Here is a 16,115-nt window from a genome sequence, read left to right as displayed (position 1 = left end):
AAACTGCGTGATCGAATTATCTGCATGCGAGCAGTGATGCAGGGAATGGGTGTGTTCACACTCCCTACGTCAGAGACGTCTGTTTGTGCAGGCTTATTGTGTAGACCCAGTTCTATGGAATGCAAATGTACCGTGATCATTCCAAAATAACACTTCGTATGCACCGCTGAATACCCCTGTTTGATATGCAGCAGTTGCATTGCTTGTGAGTGAAAAACAGCAACAAAACTGTTGTGCAGTTGAATTGCAGAAAAAAAAAATCATTCTGTGGCCTTTAAAACCTGTACAGCTTTGATTAAATGAAAAGCAACTGAATTTAAAGTGTATATCTTTAAGAAAAAAGCATTTTGTTTATTGCCATGTTTTTGTGCACTTACCATTACATACATATATATTTTTTTAATTCTCCCCTACTGGATGTGTTGTGCATTGTTCTGTTGGTTTTTACTTTGGTTGGACCCCTTTTGAAAACAGCAATTTACTGAAATGGCTATCCATCTCATCAGTGGTGAATAAATAAATACAAATACCTTTGTATGTAAAAACATAGTCAAAGAATCTGTAATACTGTAAATGAAAATGTATTCCATTGATGCATATGAAATGAGGTGATACTTGATTCAATTCATTCCAATTCAGTTTGTCATTTATTTCCACCTAAAAACAAGTTGTAACAAAATACAAAGCATACATGACACAAATTATTGTTTTATCATTTTGTAAGAAATACATAATGTAAGGATCTTAGAGTATATAATACTTGAACATCTATCATCACTAAATTTCCTGTTTAGGCTCTAATTCAAGAAGATACACTTGTATCCATCACTTCGTAACATGTTCTGTAGTTGTGGCAAATTGGCAATGATCACTTCATAGAGGGGGCAAGGGGGATAATTTATGTGCATAATTACTGATACAAAGTGTCATTTTGCCATTCAGGCACTCTTGAGAAATATCTTTGGTAATAAAACTTACCTTGCAGTATTCAGCCTAAAAGCAAAAATGGCCCACCGAGCTCTACCTTGAAATTGCAGACTCTTATTTTGTTTAGTCATTTAATGTTGATCCCAGTGTGAGCTTCTTCTTTGGAGTGTGAACACAGGATGGTGGACCACATGTGGACCGCTTATTCACTTTGGAACACAGCAAGATCAAATTATTGACTTTAAAGAGATGTAATTGGAGGCCAATGGTCCTTAAGCATCAAACTGAGTGAGATATATATATTCAGGGAGAGAGAGAAAGAAAGAGAAAGAGAAGAAAGAGAGAAGGGAAGGATGAAGAAAAGCAAAATAAGGAGAGAGAGACAGACATTGACTGGGAGAGGGAAAGAGATGATGAGAGAAGAGAGAATGGGAAGGGGAAATGGGGCCGTCACCATGGCAACGCATCTCAGCCAAGAAGACATTGAGCTCTGGTTTGTTACCCACACCACTTCTACCCCTTCCCTTGGCTGTCCTCATCTTTTCCCCTTCTCTGTTGCCAGTACTTTCACCACCCCCTGCTCAGTTTCTGATAGATGGCTGCTGAGTGAAATCTTCCACCTTCATTTGTTGATGGAGAAATCAAGTTCTGGGGGGATTTTGCTGGAGAAATTATTTCACAGTATATATTACATTGGAGAAATGTTAGATGGAACTGGTCAAATTTAGTATACCTACACAAAATCACAGAGAAATTCAAAACATTGCCTGTTTTCAACCAAAAAACAAAACAAAACAAAACAAAACATACACACACACACACACACACACAAAATCAATCTCCTTGTGAAGAGATTTTTAAACTTTCTACTCCCCTAAACACTATTAATGAATAGAAATAAATAATAATTTCAAAATGCAGATGAGATTCGATAACGTCATTCGCAGTAAGTCTTGATGTATATTTTCATCAGTGATATTGAACATTTTGATGCACTCCTACCAACATTTATGCCAGGTGTGATTTGCAAAATGAAGAATTCTTGCATAGATCAGGGTGAAATTCTGACTCATTCTGATCATTTCTTTGTCTGCTCATCATTTTCATCAATGTTGATAAACATGGTAGGCCTATATGGTGCTTTTGTCAATATGAAGTGTTTGTTCGCAAAAACCGATAAGTCCATTTTTGAAGATTTTGAAATACGGTCTCTGTCATAAAGAACAAAATAATACCTTTTAAATGATATATTGATCACTACATATAAAGGTACATTTTTGAAGCTATGGTCAAAAGAAGCAAAAATTTTCTTATTATTCTCTTTATTTTTCTTGACCTTTAATCACAAATATCTCCATTTTGCAATTATGGACTTATCGGTTTTGCGAACAAACTCTTCATATACAGATGAATTTCTGACAGACAGAATCAGGCTGACAAGATGAAACAATAAAGTTATGAATTCTGATTTTTTTTTCTGAAGACTGGGTATACATAAGTGTGTTTGCTTGAGCTAGAATTTAAAGATGGCTGATATATTTTCAAAATATTAATCATAGTTTGAAGCTATGTACAGAACTGATGAATGAGAAGGTTCCCACTTTAGTATGTCAAGGTAAGATACTGTTTCATTGAAGGAGAGATGTTATTGGCATGGTTTACTAATGTAGAGAAGATGGATATGACCATGAGAATGTGTGAGGATGTCAAATTAGAAGATCATAGAAAGAAAAAGAAGAAAAAAAAAGTGATTCTGAGATGACATACTTTTGCTGAAGGTCAAGGCAGAATGTATTCACATATTTTCTGTTGTTTTTTCAAAGCCTAAGTGAAATAGAATGCCAGGTACGATGCAAACAATTGAAAAAGAGTGTGTCGCATACTTCTCTTTCTCCATCCTTGTTTTTTTTTTTCTCTCTCTCTTTATTGCTTGTAGGAATAAGTATCTCGACTGGTAAAACAAAAGTTTTTATGTTATTCTAAAATATGTTTCTCAATTCTCCATGCATCATTTTTCACATGAACAGGTGAGAAGAAACCAATCTGCCCCAACTGATCTCAGGATTTCGTTGCAGCGTTCGATCGGTTTCGGCTTCTGCATTTCTCGGTTCATGTGTTATCAGACCAAGGTTAATTGCCCTTGCCGCCTGGCTCCAATTCGCAGAAGTTCCGCACCTTTAATCCCCCCTCCCTGAAGTGCTGCTTGCCCTTCTTTCCATTGGTTTTATGTTTGAAATATGCATCGCTGACAAATGGGGTAGATACTTATTTGCTGGAAAAGACACAAATATGCATCGAAGGGATTTTAGAGAGTGTGAAAATAGAGAAGAGATCACACAAATTGTTCATAAGAGCTACAGGCTATCCACTACAAGTCATGTTGGTACTGCAAATGTTTTCCGAACCCTACCCGCTAAATGAAAACTGGTTGGCATTCCTTGCGGAGTCGAGGATTAGGCCGGGCCAAAGCTCCAGTAGGGAGGAATTCCCAGCATGGCGCTCCAACCCCCCTTCCGTGGCGGCCTTTCATCGCGGCAGCGGCCCGCGTCAGATGATCGGGCACGATGCGCTTGTTTACCCAGGGTCCCACTAGAGTCCTGTCCGGGATGGTGCAAGCTGAGGTGTGTATGTGCGTGTATGTATGTGTGAGTGTGTGTGTGTGTGTTGCATGTCATATTTCAGAGGGTTTTAACCCGTACTTCAGACTCAGATCCGACTTCAAATCAGAGACATGTTCAGTAAACATCAAGGATTATTTCCTCTTTCCTACCCCTCTCTTTTCAACCCTTTGTGGCCAGGTATCGACAGTGGTCACAGAAATTAATGGAGAAAGCTGCTGAAAATGCCGTGCTATCGTCATGCTAATGGATTGGCTAATATGAAATTCTCTATTCAAACCATTTGCGCCGGTAGTGGGAAATCAAATCCTCGCATCTTGTGCATCTTGAAAGAGAAGTGAGTCATCTTGGGTCGTTTATTTTCTTGGTAAGAATATTTTTGACGGAAAAAGTTGTGAAATACTGTCACCTAACATTTTTAGATACAACAAAAGTGCAAGCGGAAGTGCTTGTGCTGTCTTTGTTTCAATATAGTATCAGGGGTTAAACCGCATTCCAGCAATTATTCTGTCTTCAGATAATATTTTTTTCAAAGCAGCCAGTAACTGTTCATTTTGAGCTTTCTCTTGGTTAATATCTCCATCACATCTCGCAAAGCGATGTTGCGGCAAAAATTATGATGAAACTGCTAACATAGACGGTGGCACCATTAGTCATCAAATGCATCATCGTCAACAGGTTCAGGACAGTGTCCAGTGCTGAGATCCAAGCTTCTGATTGGCCGCTTCGTCGGTCATTAACATTCCGTCAAATTACTTTCCCATGTCACAACATCCCAGTTGCGCAGAAAAACATAACCATATAGTCATTAATCCTGCACCTTCCAAGCTGCATATGACTTCGCTGCTCCTGGGACATTTCTTCTATATCACGCGTGGGGATGGGAGAGGAGGAGGCCAGTGATGTCTTGGCAGAAGGAGCAGCGAATCTGCCAGCATTCCTCTTGGGCCTGGGTCTGAGCCCTTCCCATGAGTCACAGCGATATATCTGTCATCACCTGTGATTTGGGCTCAGGTATGCACCCCTTGCAACCCCCAGAGTGGGATGAAAAGAGAAGAAAGGGGGAGTTACCAGCTCAGAAAAAAAAGGCTCATTGGATCCTTCCATTCTAGCTGCAGGGATGTTGTATTTCATTCCCACCCATCTTACCAATCAACGATACACAGTAATGATGCTTGTTATTGCACCCTAAAATTTCATCTTTCTTCAATTTCCCATCACTTTCAGTTTAGAGAAATCTGCCCCAATCTATCGCTGCCATCTCATGAACTTCTGCCTCCCTGAGCTATTATTAGTCTCTGCACCAGTGACACAGTTGTCTAGTTTCTAAGCAACCTGCTCAGTGCGTGACGGGGATATAGTGGGGTCTGTCCAGACAGACTACACACTTTGTTCTTTCTTCTAACTTCATGGGGGATAGAGAGAGGCAAGAACTGTTTGGATCATAAGGGAAAGACTGGTAGAACAGTGATCTTCACCAAGGAATTCTCTCTTCAGCTTCGTCTGGTGTCATCGCGAGGAAGGGATTTGCCGTCCGCTCGTTCGTCGCTGTAGGCAGGCGGGCGAGGAAGGAAAAGACGATACGTTGTTTGTAGTAATGCAAAGAATTGGTTTGGAATGACGGCCACTTGGTCGTGTTATGGAACGAGGGATATAGCATTTCATCGTGCAGCGCTGTGTTGCCTGGCACCGGTTTTTGGGATGATAATACAGCGTTAATCGAGTTCACATGAAGCCGTTCCAGTTGTCTCGATGGTTTCACCACTCAAATGAGGTATTTCTGATCTTTTTTGCTGTTTAGTCATTTGTTTGAGAAGATGTACGGTCGTGTATATTCATACAGGACAGAGAAGAGGCAGCATGATGTTCAATGCTCCAATACTGGGTTCATGTCACTGGCATTTATAGTGTGATGCCATCCAAATGTTGGTTGCAGGACAAATCCGGCTTCAAAATCGTTTGGTGTTATTGTACTTTGGAATCACTACTGAGTCGAGATGAAATGTTATAGAGTGCATCACACAATAATTTGTACTTGAATTGGTAGTCTGTTTAATATGTTTTTGCATATCTCACCAAATGTGACCTTCCATAACCTCATTAGAAGAGAGTACTCTCAAGCTTCTTCTTCAGAACAAGGCTTGTTCATATTTCATCCATGCTTCCTGGCAATGTTCTGTATGTGGAGGACGAACACTAACTTGTTGCCGGATGGGTGGACTCACAAGGTTTTATTTTCACCATCTGTTCGTGAGATTCGTGTCAGCTGTCCCGTATCCTATCCCAAGAGCAAGGCAGTGTGGGTTGTAAACATCCTTTACATTACCCATTCTTAGGATGCGTGAATAAGGCCATACCTTCTACTTTGTATGTTTTACAGTATAGTACCGCTCCTCCATCATGGAAATGTATTTCTAAATACAGTTACTTTTTTTTTCCTTTGAGGATTATCCTTGACAACATTATGGTAAACATTTGAGATGATAAGTTTTTATAATCTGTTCCAGCATTCCATTGTGTTTTCTTGGTATGATGCTGGAATATCACATTTTCAAAGTTCTGAGACGTATTTTCCCCATAAGTCCATACATGATATGTCACGGTCATTATTTCATCACATACAACAGTGCTATTCACATTACACTCAAAATAATGCATTTTTCAGGTGGGAATCCTGATTGCGACCCAAATTTTCGATTTTTTAGAGTGAGAACAACACGCTTTTAAAGATTTATTTTGGGAACAACCTCATACATTGTATAAATGCAAATAAGCTCAGGTGATAACATGGCGTGACAAGTCTCCCATTCACTTACATTGTACACAGAAATCTTTTCCAACAGTCCCTTGTGGACACAGGATTGAAAGAAGGATGTATCCTTTGCGTGGAGCTTTCATTACATTGCAGTGACTTGGCAATGTGTACATTAGGGGCAAAAAGGTCTGTAATTGTTAATTTACCAACCCAAATGTGTGTGTGATAATATCTTTAGCACAAATCAGTAGAGGAGTTGTTAGTTGAAGACACCATTTCCTCTGCTATTTATGTCCTCCTCTGATTTGCATATGTGATAGAACTCTTCCATGAAAACCTCTGAAATAGCGTTCATAATCTAAGTTCGATTGTGATGAAACCATTCTGTTCATCTCATTTTAATGCATTCATTACAATCAACTTAAGCATGATGCGGAATTGAACTCTTTTGTTTTGTTTTTTTCAGATAATACTCTGTCCATTTTTTACATAGTCGTTGTGTTGTTGTTGTTTTTGTTTGTGTATGGGTGTTTGAGGATTCTTCACTGTCTCTGCACCATTCCTCTTTTTGGCTGACTTTTTTCCCCTGACCTTTGAGTGATTATGGAAGAGACCACCTGTAAGCAGGCCACACTAGTACAAGTTCCTGGCAGAATATAATGGCTGACTAACTGATAGGAGTCAATGTCGCAGGCGCAAACTTTATGGGACTCCATCAGCTTGCTACAGTTTTTTTTTTTTTTAGACTCGGAAGAAGAAACGCAGAACGCCAGCATCAGAAGTATCCAATTTTAGAGGAGCGGAGAGATGAGGTAGTGCAGAAGGTGCTGTAGAAGGGTTGGTTACAAAAAAGAAAGAAAGAAGAAGAAATAGAAGAAGGAGGAAAGTATGACGTGATACCGGCAAATTACAGCGGGAGACAAATTTATTGCTACCGTTTGATGAGACCGATGATTGTTGTGATTACGACGTTGTGGAGGAAGCGTCCCATCTCCAGGCGGGTGGGGTGTGGCAGGGGCTACCGAGATGCGCTCCTCCGTGCTAACTCAATCCCAGTCATCTTCTTTGCTACTTTTGATTTGGTTGTGACTCATCGACCAATGAGAATTAACGATTTTTTTTTTCTGTTTTCATGTGCGTGTGAGTGTGTGTGTGTATGTGTGTGTGAGCTGGGGGGGGGGGGTTAGGGATGGAAGGTTAATCAATAGGGGGTTGATACCAATGGCCGGAGGAGATGCTCGGTCTGAGGATGCCCACCTCACCTCCAGGTAGCAAGTGTGGTGATGGATTGAAAGACAGGAACAGGTTTGCATTCCTCCGAAGTGAAGTCATCGGTGACAAAGAACTTGGAGGAGCAGTGGACGACTTGCATGCGAACTCTTTGTTACGAAAATTGTGCTAATGTATAGTCACCCACATCACTTTCCCTTCGTCCCATCTCAGTGACATAACAGTTACACTTTACTTCCATTCCTCTGCTCAAGGAAAGCCACATTTTAGGAGCTTCCATTCAACTTTTGATTAGTCCACAAATAGAATGTCATATCTCTCTTTTCTTTTCATTTCTTTTTTTCTATCATTCTCATCATCCACCAAAAAGTAAACTGCTACTTATAGTATTCCCATATGCCCCCTGCACTTCTATCTTCTTTCAGATCTGGCTCATTGTGGAGATCACGCACATGGAATATGAAACATCAGAGTATTGCCGAAAAGATTAATTAAGAAGTCTTCCTTGCTGTGATGACAGTAATCGGCTTGCAGGATGAAATAAATGTCATCAATATTCAGTGCCCTCTTCAGGTCTTTGCTAAGTTTTCATGGCATCTATCACTACTTGCTCTATAAATGAAAAATCTGAGATTGGATTCTGCAATTATTTTGCTTTGACACGTAAATGTCAAATAATACAAATCAGTCTTGAATGCCACACCTGAAAAGATGGTATTAGGATGAAAATATGTCATCTCTTTCAATCCAGCAACTTGACATTTAGCAAAAGGTACGAGGACATAGCGAATTTCATTGGTAGGACTTCGGTAATTACACAATTCCTCTGCATGTCAAAATACCTGTCAAATTGCATTCATCTGTCCACTCCAAAAAAGAAAAGAAAAAAAATGTCATCCACCTTTTCCAAGGCGTGATTACTCTCTTTTAGTCATCATACTCAATGCTCTCCCGCTTGCACTTTTGTGAGGCGAGTCGGTTCTAATTTTCACCTTTCAATAGCCAGATATCGCTGGCTGTTGATCAACGATCTGCCCTGCTACAGACCGCTGCCTCGAATTCAGACAAACATTATTTTCGGGGGAGCCTCCGTCAAGGTATGATTATGCCTGAATATTCATCTTGCTCTGTGAAAGTGATTGTGCCAGTTCGCGATCACCCGTATACCCCTAGCTCGCGTCTCCTCACGCAACGGACTTATGATTTTTCCAGATGTTTTCCCAATTTTTTTTTCTCGTTCTCTCTCTCTCTACCTACCTCTCTACCTTGTATTTACCACCAAACGTTTCATTAAATCGTTACTTCGCAGCACTGCGTTGATAGCTTCTCTGAATGCCCATACTTCTTGCATGGATTTTTTTTTAAAATCTCTCTCTCTCTCTCTGTGCGCCGCCTGCATGCTGTTGATCAAAGAAGTTATTTGTTCCTTTCCGGTGAGGGGGGAGATGTCTTGCAGTGCTTTGCAGAAGCCAGGCAGCTCTTCTAGGGGATAATGTCCTCTGGTTTTTGAGCTCGTGTGTGCCATGATAGATATTCTCACCACCACCCAAGGAATACCGGCAGAAACTGGTGAATTTTTAAAGTGTTTCCATCGGAGAGTTGAGGAGAGATATTATTCATTCTACCTAATCTGGAGATAGAAAGGGTATAGATGTGAAATGCCAAAAAGACGTTTCTCCTATCCTTATGGTTTGGTCATCCTATTTTTTTTTTTTCACCAGCTGCTGTGAGTATCTGATTGAATTTTTTTTTCTACTCCCGTGGTTCAGTTGAAAGGCACTTTGCCATATTTCCACTTTTCTCTTCTCCTTTTCTGTTCTTTTTTTTGTGTGTGTGTTCGTCTCAGTATGGGAAAAATGGGCATAATTTGTGTGCATGGAAGTACGGGGCTTAGTTGTCATGGTGACGAATATGATTGTGTGATATTCATGTCCGATGATATCAAAGCAGCGGCACGCAGACAGCTAGCTATACCTGCGGGTTTGCAAATCTGCCAGATTTTGTGAGCTGGTATGCAAGAGCTGTGTTTGATACGCACATTTACCCGTTCATATTTATATGTGGCCATATTCATTGCCTTGTATGGACTCTACTCAGTAGATTATATAATCCTTTTCTTTGTTGTTTTATGATAGATGGTGATCCAGCTTTATAACTTACCAGAAAGCTTGTAAATGATCATGACATCATTCGTTAGTTTATTCACTGTTTAGTAATTTGAAGAATATATGAGAAAATTGATGAGATGTGAAAAACATAATTTTGTAAGTCAAAATTTCATAACTGCAATCAGCATTTCCCTAAATGTTGTGCTCTATGTATGTATCATTGTCATTACAAGACATTACCCAAAAGAAAAGAAAAATTCAATGTATAGAGAAAGAAAATTTGAAGGATATCACCAAAGCAATGTGACTGTATTGTATGAACGTATGTACAAGCAGACATTATTATACATGCGTTAGGGTAGATAGGAGATCAGTTCACAAAATTATCTCTTGGGAGTTTGAAAGAAATGCTGTGTTCACAGAGTAAGGGCCTTTGCTTGTACAGGGATCCCTACTCATTCCATAAATGGAAATTCCATAAATGGAAATTCCATCTTGATATTAGTTGCTTTGAATGAAAACAGGAAAATTACAGGAGTAAATCGGTAAAAATTAGGGGAAAGGCAGATACATACACAAAAAGTTGTGGACTTAAAGGACAAGTTCACCTTCATAAACACAAGGATTGAGAGAATGTAGCAATATTAGTAGAACACATCATTGAAAGTTTGAGGAAAATCGGACAATCCGTTCAAAAGTTATGAATTTTTGAAGTTTTTGTGCAGTAACCGCTGGATGAGAAGACTACTGCAGTGTGTAATGTCACATGCGTACAACAATATAAGGACAATATAAAGAGAATTTCACAAAATATCATCTTTTGAAAAAAGTACACATTCCCTTGACTCGTTACCGACATATGTTATGGGTAATATTATTCCCCCTGCCTTTAGAAAGCGGCAAGTCAAGTGCTCTTTTATTATGCGAAAAAAGTGAAAATATGATGAATTTTCTTTACATTTTCTTTATACGGTTGTACGCATATGACATTACAAGCTGTAGTATAGTCTCCTCACCCAGCGGCTCCAACACAAAAATTTTAAAAATTCATAACTTTTGCATCGATTGTCCAATTTTCCTCAAACTTTCACTGATGTGATCTACTAATATTGCTGCATTCTCTCAATCCTTATGTTTATGAAGGTGAACTTGTCCTTTAAGAGCTTAGAGAATGAGAGAAAATTAGCAACTCTGTGGGTGTTCGCACAGCTGTAGCCATCGAGCAGCTCTCTATTCCGTCTGTGCACAAAAATTGAACAATTTTCATTATTCTCTCCTGAAAAATTTCCTACAGACCTATTCTTGGTATGTAACAGAGTAATACTTTTTTGGGTTTCCTCCTCAGTGGATAAGTTCTGTCTGTGCCCAAATATGTGAGAAAATGAAAATTAGTTAAATTTGGCTTTAAAAAAAATACTGAGAGCTGGTTAACACCTAGAACACACAGAGTTGCCAATTTGTCTTAGTCTCTAAACTTTTTCATTTCATAACTTTTTTGTGTTTGTCTGATTTCCCCAAAAATTTTAAGTGATTTGTTTTTCTGCTTTAATTCAAAGCAAGATGATATGATCACGATGGAATTTCCCTTTAAATGCATTTTGATTTCACTCTTACTTGGTAGACACATTGTTCTCCAAGACACTGAATGTGATAGGGCCTACACCTCAGGTGTATAACTTTCTCACAGAAATTTCAATTAAAAATATTCTTGCAAACATTTTCCAAAATCATATTTTCAAATTTGTCATTTTGTGTACAGACTTGAGTGAAGACTGGTTCATGAAAGCTGCCAGGTGTCATGTAACCAAAACAGCTGCTAAGCGAGATATTTTTGTGTATTGGAGCTGATGACAACCTTTTTCGCAGCATGAAATTTGCACAAATTGCCACTGGCATTCAATGAATGTAGTGTGGACAAGAACTTTTGTGTGCATTTTGATTTCACAAATCTTGACTCATGAAATTTGTTAGATTCAATTAAATGCATTTGAACATTTCTGGTTTAATAGTAGGCCTATACTTCATTTGCCCATGCAGGGCTCTTCATCATACAGCAGTGGCCCAGGGCCATTAATAATTGATGTCAGGCCACCAAATTCCTACATTGGCTATCTTTTGGTGGCCCTATTGGGCACTGAAGATTCATAATGAATTGCTATGGTTCTGCTTATTCTGAGCCATGACATTTCCTTTTCAACTAAACCACCAAAATTTCCGATTTAAAGATTCTAGTAGCCTGAATGGCCACCAGCGAAACAAAAAGTTAGTGTCGAGCTCTGCTGTGGTACAAACTATGACAAGTACAGATATAGAAAGTGGCTATACTTTTCTCACATTGTTTCAGAGTTTTCCACAAACTAGTTATCACATATTCACTGCTTGTAAGTTTCACTGTAAACAACTCCTTGTCTGAGGGTGAATTTTGCATGTATTCTGCTTGAGTAAGAACAACAGAGGACAAGGAAAGAGAAATGTACAAAAATTGAAGGAATTTCTGACATTCCATCATGCAGCACAACATGATAAATGTGGTAGGAAATGAAAACAGCTCGTCACAAGCTACAATCTGTATAACGGAGAGTTTTCTAATGACAGGATGGAAGGTTAATCTGAGTTGCCATGACTTTGGATATATTGTATGTGCCTTACAGCTGTCAATCAAATGTTATATTCCAGTTTCCCCAGGGAATGAACTCTTTTTTGGCTTACATGTATGTGCTGTTACACATGTCTGATGTTTCCTCTCTGAATACAATGTGAATATTTGTGGTCTTTTCTTTGAAGTTTCTACAAAGCCACAGACAGATTTGCCATACTGCTTGCTGCTTGCTTGGTGGAACACATGAAGCATGAAAGCATCATTTTCTCTCGCGTAGCGGGAGATGTGTCAGAAACCTCAATGAAGTGGACTGACTGCTACCTTCCAAGGGATATAGGAGCATTTGAAAGAAGAAAGGATTAGCTCAAAGAAATTGATTTGGAACAGGATTCCAGCTGTGAAATCTGAATGGAAGGACAGAGGGGCAGTGATCGTCCCAAGCTGGTCCAAGATTCTGAAATAAGGAAATATGTCTGAAGTAGCCAGTAGGATCAATACAAGAGGTATCAATTGACAGGAAATATGGGTCAAACTGACCGACTGTAGGTAGGGCCAACAGTTGAACTGTGGGACTAAAACTGGACATTTTACCCTCCACAGACTAGCTGATTTAAGCTGTTCATTACCAGATTGTAAAATCACTGTAGGCTTTCATTACATGGACATCCATTTGCCCTTCAACGGTAGTTTCTGCTTTCCTCAGGAATTTAACTGAACAAAATATGAACACAATTTTCACTATGAGATTGAATCTCACCTGCCTGATGAGCAACAGTGTTTATATCTTTAGTCAAATAAGTCAAATGTGTTAATATATCACATGTATTTCACCCAACTGGAGAGTTTATGTATATTTTCCATTATTGCTGAAAGATGTTGCTTTATTACCCGCTTGTATCAGCCATTTCTCTTTTTTTGTTGTTATAGAAACACTACTGAAATCTGGACATCAGTAATCCCTTAGGTTTCTCACCGCCTCAGGTCGTATCTCAGTACAAGTCTTTTCCTCTGTTTAATTGGGTTTTTATGATGGATTGAGCAAAAACTGGCCATATCTTGTTTTTATGTAGGCCCATTTATTTCATACAGATCAGTCAAATTTCAAATAACTTTGAATTCACTGAAGGACAATAAACTGATGTGAAATGTCAGTGTTGACAAGATTTTTGCATTCTTTTTGTTTATATATAAATGTACTGTATAAGCCCAGTCAGTAATTTGGTGGTTATAAATGTTCGAGTAAAGCATTGTTTATTTGGAAAGCGACAAGTACTCACAAGGTGAATGATATCTTTACTCACCTCAACATCAAACAAGAACAATATTACACAATTTCTTTTGTTCCAAATCAAAGTGTTGTTTGTGTGCCTTGCCTGCTGGTTTTCAAATCATTTTTTTTTTCATTTGTGGGAAATGATATTGACAGATGAGCTTTAATTGAATGCTAAGGGGAGTCAAAAGTCTACCAAAGTGGAGCCTGCATTGGCATTTGTTAACACTTGACAAAAGGTCAGCTATGATAGAAAGTGAAGTGTCCTTACCAGAAATTTGATGTAAATTAATTTGCTGGGTCTTTCCTGTTCAATTTAGCGCAGCCATTATGTTATTTTATTCTTCTTCTGTTTAGACCCAACCAGCTCGGAGTCCAACTTAGACACAAGTGAGATTTTGTAATAGATGCCTTCAAGTTTTAGACTCATTTTACCCAATCGGGCATTAGGGTATTGGCTTCGTAAATTCTTGCCAAAATGCTTTGGAGACTGCTTTCTTTCATGAGATGTGTCATTCTCATTGTATCACATGGACCAACATGGTACATGACTTTGAATGCTTCAAGCACAGTAGGGATTTGAGAATTGTTTCAGTGTTGCTCAACTTGACCTAGGAGATGAATGAGGGTGAATAGGGGCGAAAGGTGCATATGGGATTGTCAGTTATGGGCACCACCACCTCTGCATATCATTGACATAATATTACGAGTTGAATGCTTGTGATAAATGATAAGGTTAGCAGAGCTATGGACAAGGGATACAAGTTTAGGAGGAGGGTGGGAGTAGAGTTTTACAGACCATTGCAGGGCAGGGAAGAATTTTGACCCAGTCGCCTGTCAGTTTTCGCATCCATCAGGATTTACCTCGTCAGCATCTGATTGATGATGTCCGAAGAAGAGGGTTAAAAAAAATTTCCACAAGAATGTTGGAAGAAAGTGCCAGAATTCATGTTTGCAAACCCCCCAAATTCTTAATTACGTGTTTGCCGTGCCCTCGTAAAAACTTTCTCCAAAGAGAGAGAATCTCCCAAGAAGCATTTCTTGGAGAAGAAACCGACACTGTGAAAGTTTTGATGGATTACCCCTCTTGACCCGACATTGACCCTTTAATGAGGCGCGGCTCTCTGAACTTAGTCACGAATTGGGAGTGTGCATCTGGGAACCATAAGTAGATATGAGCTCATCAAAACAGAGAAGATCAGGATTTGGGGATGGGGCAGCAGTGCGGCTGGGAGAGGTTGCTAAGTTTTGATGATATCCTTGCTGTAAATTTGTCGTGAAAAACTGAAAGAGCAAAATGATATGAATTTTTGCAAATTTTTGCAAGTATGAAATTCTGCAAATTAGATAAGGGTATAATTCCATTGCCTCCCAAAGTTTCTAATGATTTGCTCGTGAGTCTGTATTAAATGTCATTTTTGGCAATTAAATGATTAAAAAAAACCAATGTAAGTACTTCACAAGAAATTATAGTAGGGTTGTAGCGATATTTCTCTGATGGGTGGTCTTAAAGGACAGAAGTTTGCAGTTCCTACATTATTGACCAAAAACATAGTTTTTCAACCAGTCTTTACTGAGCAAACCAATAGAAGGGTTGGGGATGGGTTAATACATCATTGTGTTGTGAATTTACAGACATGTGGTTGTAGAACACATAGAATATGAAATTCCATATTACATTCTTGTTTTGTAGCATTTTTTTTTTTGGTACATATGTATTATGAAATAGCTTCATGTCCATTTAGGGTTTTTACCATGTTTCTTTTTTTATTTTGACAAAAGAATGATTTATTTCTTGCCAGTTAATATGCAAGGTTTAATCTGGTAGTTAGGAATGCATCACAGTTGTGGCTTTGTCTTGATGTCAATAAGGAATTAGGCAGTCTCCCAGAATAAAAAAAAAAATCCGTTTCAGTCAAATCAGTTGTGAGGCCCTGGGCATCACCAGAAGACAAATTTGGATGTTGTTGCCATGGGAACCGAAGTCCAAACTGAAGAGAGGAAGCTCCTTGTCAACTGATATGGCCACAGCATAGCGTCTGATGCCCCATTCATACTTGGTGCACGTGATTGAGTAATTTCTCTGGTCTGAAATGTCTGTCTCTCTATATAACAAAAATTCCCCAGTGAACATCAGTTAAAGCATTAGCAAGAGTTATTCTAGTTAGAACACCCCCCCCCCCCCCCCCCCGCAAAAAAAAAAAAAAAAAAACAAGTTGGGATAGTTCAGTAATGATTCATTAGCGGATTCCAGTTGGAAAAGCTCTCATACTGATATATCAATTATTCTTTCATTCTGCATAGTGGTGAGCTTGATGCATAACTGCTCTATAAGCTTTGCTGTTAATGTGATGCGCATTCAGAGCTATACCTGACAGTGCGGACTTTCTGTTTGTTTTTGTTTGTTTTTCTTTTTGTTTTCTTTTTTGTTTTCTTTTTGTTGGCATGCAATCTTGCATCCGGCCTGAAGCCATTGCATTGTGGTCAGAAAGGGTTACACTCGGTGGAGAAATTCATTGGTGATGGCACTCAGAATGCTTGTTTAAATTTGTGGAGTTCAGTGAGTTAAACCAGCTGGTAAAGTCAGTGTGAAAGGAGTGTTCCGAGC

Source organism: Diadema antillarum, unplaced genomic scaffold (genome assembly GCF_040938485.1).
Source record: "Diadema antillarum isolate AM-2024a unplaced genomic scaffold, OU_Dant_1.0 scf00000117, whole genome shotgun sequence".
In the NCBI taxonomy this organism is placed as follows: Eukaryota; Metazoa; Echinodermata; class Echinoidea; order Diadematoida; family Diadematidae; genus Diadema; species Diadema antillarum.
The sequence above is the reverse complement of the archived record's forward strand: the minus strand, read 5'-3'. Positions refer to the sequence as shown.